Source organism: Tenrec ecaudatus, chromosome 2 (assembly GCF_050624435.1).
Source record: "Tenrec ecaudatus isolate mTenEca1 chromosome 2, mTenEca1.hap1, whole genome shotgun sequence".
Taxonomy (NCBI): domain Eukaryota; kingdom Metazoa; phylum Chordata; class Mammalia; order Afrosoricida; family Tenrecidae; genus Tenrec; species Tenrec ecaudatus.
The window spans coordinates 46,133,234-46,136,580 of record NC_134531.1 but is presented as its reverse complement, the minus strand read 5'-3'; the positions used below and the strand labels follow the sequence as shown (position 1 = coordinate 46,136,580).

General features: G+C 43.9%; 1 pseudogene; it reads right to left on the bottom strand.

Annotated features, from left to right (window-relative positions):
• Positions 1–1,119: 1,119 nt before the first annotated feature.
• Positions 1,120–1,827, bottom strand: LOC142439969 (RNA-binding protein PNO1 pseudogene; annotated as a pseudogene).
• Positions 1,828–3,347: the final 1,520 nt, after the last annotated feature.

The window sequence follows — 3,347 nt, the reverse complement described above, 5'->3', positions numbered from 1 at the left end:
GTGGCCCACATGAGGCCACTCCGTAGTAGGCACAGAGTCCCAGAAAGCAGGGAAGTGAAGGGGCAGCGAGAGATGGAAAGGTCTTCCATTTATCCCTCTTATAAAACCCACACCTCTCAGGAGGCATCGTTAGACGGTGACCTGATGGACAGGTTAGATTCTACTCCTATACAAGTGCCAGCTGACATAATATCTAACTGTCACAGACCTTCACAGATCCTCTTGTAAAATTCATTTTTTTACAGAAGTGAGAGGCAAAAATCCCAACATTTTAAGTGGTTACATGACTTGTTCAATACATCATATAGCATACAACACTGACAATCATGACAGTCTATAAATGATTGAAGGAAGTGTTCGATAAATATTGGTTGAATGAACATATAATTAAATACTTTAGAATTTCAAAACCTATTTGTGCAAAGTTAATTATGTATAGCTGTAACTGTGGCAATTTATACTTAAATACAGAGATGTTATGTAATTAGGGGGTCACCCTCTTGAACTTGTTTTTTATGCTTTTCTGTTTTTCAGTAAATGAAACCCAGGATTGATGAACCTATAGGAACAGCAAGTGGAATAAAGTTTCAAGGGGGTGTGCAAGCATGGTGGTGGGGTTAAAAGGGAGATGATGTCAAGGAGTCCAAGGAGAAAAAACTGATTATGGAGGCAATTGTACAATTCTGCTTGATGTGATTGAACTATGGAATGATAAAACATATGTTTTAACTCCAAAGTAATAACAAATAAAAAGAAAAGGCATAGATCCAGAAATGGGTTTTGGACTAGCACTAAATTGTGGTTCCAATTTAAGAACAATCAGTTCTTACATCAAGGCCCTAATAAACACTCACCCTCAGGAAGGGCACACAGAAGATACAGTGTGGTAGCAAAATGTGGCAAATAAATTAGATGGTGCCCAGCTATCAGATAAAATAGCATCTGGGGTCTTAAAGGCTTCTCTCCAAGCAAGCAGCCATGTAACTGAGATGTCAACTAAGTCTGCCTGGAAGAAGCACACCATCATCAGTCACTGAAGGACTATAAATCATATAATCTGAAGTTGAGAAGAGGGATTAGTATCGGAGCCTAAATTGTGAGAAGGCGGTTTGCAGAAGGCTATGGATGGCAGTGGAAGGCAAACTTGGGGGAGACAAGCAAGGAAACATCCACAACTATGTTTTGGAAAGAGCCAAGAATGTGAACTTTCACATCGGCCAGGACAATCCGTGTCCGGATCACGTTCTCAATGGTGAATTTGGTTTTCCCTCCTTTGCCAGCGATCCGTCCGATTGCTCTCGAGAGGTGGTCTCCCTTTAAAGGCTTAACGTCTGTAACTTCAAACGACTTGAGGAAGAGGTCGTCCAGCCTGATGAGGGCTGGGGTGTCCTGGACCTGAAACCCCAGAATAAAGGCTTTCACGAAGTCAGCGGCTTTTGTCAGGGCACTGACATCCTGGGTTTCTTTACAAGTCCTGATTTCCACATTCCGCGATTTCAAGTTAAAGCGGATCTGAAGTCCCAGGTGCTCTACAATAGGCGTGAAGATCTTCATCCAGTTCTCTTTCAGTGGTGTGTATCTGTTCGCTGGCACGGGGACTTTCCTTGTTTCTTCTTTTCCGCCCAAGAGCCCATCCCCGGAGAGGGGCGGGAAGACGGGCCTCTTCCCCGGCTTGGCCTCCTCAGTGTCCATGCGATCCCTGTCTTTGCTCTCCTCAGTCGCCGACAGCTGCTTAGCCTGCCTTTTCCACGCCCGCCCGCTTCCCTTGCGAGTGACATGAACGAAACCCGCGGCCCGGGCACTCTGTGCCTCCATCTCCCTTTCCATCCCCGGACTCTCTGGCCTGCCGGTGCTTCCACCTCTCACACTTCGCATTGAAGGTTGACATCTTAAAGACTTCACATTCCTATAGCTTATCTGGATGCTCCGAGTTGCATTATTATTGTCAACACATGACTTGGAAGGCATGTGACATGACATAAGACATGTAGACATAATAAAGGAGAGACAAAGGAGACTGATAGATATTGATGATTGGCTCAAGGTCACTGGCTTTCATGCAATAAGGAAGGGTTCAGACAAGCCTCTATGGTTGTGGCAATTACATAATCTCCTATCAACTTGCGGAGTGGTGGAGTCTAGCTTGTCAATCAGGTCATAGTTTGACAACTTCATTTGGAGACCCGAGAGATATAAAGAACTCACTGGAGGCCAGACATGAACACTTTCTCTGCTTATCTCCCTGTGAGACATTCCTGTTGACAAGACACATGGAGATACACTGATGGCAGTTAGGGCCCTGGAACTGTAGAAGCAATGCGGAGACCCAAGCCAGCACTGAGATGCTGCCACCACCACTGGATCCACAAGACTTTCCACCCAATGGCCTGTGATCTTCTTGCACTCAGCGATATTGCATGCACTGTGTGAGACTAAAGATGAATTTATGGACTAGTATTGACATGTGGGCTAATATTGGACTTATGGACTTGATCTGGACTGACCTGGGATGGTTTTGAAATATAAAAATTGCTCTTTGATATGAAGTTCACTCTTACACACATATGAGTATCTCTGAATTTGTTTCTGTAGTCACCCCAGACTAACACAATGGCCCATCCTTCTTTCTGACATGAACTCTTTTTCCCCCACTACTCTACATCTGTGTTGGGTTTAGTAATTCATTGCGATGGCCACCCAGAACTCACAGGCAATATTCACATCAAAAGGGGGTTATTAAGGAAGTTAATAGGTTATCACAAGCCAGGAACATTAAACAATAAGAATATTGGTCTTTTAGCTCAGCCATGTAGTCCTTTGGTCTTTGCTAAGGGCCCAGAAGCCAGCCTGTCACAGTCTCATAGCTTTGTCTCACAATTCCATAGTCTCAGTTTCGTAGTCTCAGATGAGAAGATACCCCATAGCCTCAGTGCTGCTCCTCTGAGTCTCTGTGTCACAGTCTGTTATGCATCTGGATTTGGCTGCCTCCATCACTTCAGACAGAGACCTTGAACATGCACTTCTAAGGTCTGCAGGGTTTATTTCTCTGCTTCAAAGATGGTTCATCCTTGTGTGTGAATGTGCATGTATATGCATGTGTGTGTGTGTAAATAAAAACTGACCAATCCACTCTGTGTTACACAAACTTTATTTGCATAATCCCACTTTATTTACACAATCAGTTGGTGAGAGTTATTGAGACTTCGGGAGAAAAATCATATTAAGAAAGTTCAGTCCATTACATGGGGTCTTAAAAATGAGCTGCATGATTTGATGTAGGTGCAGCAGAAGGAGGTGCAAAGCCCTAAAACTAGAAAACCAAAAAGGAAGAACACACTCAGCATATC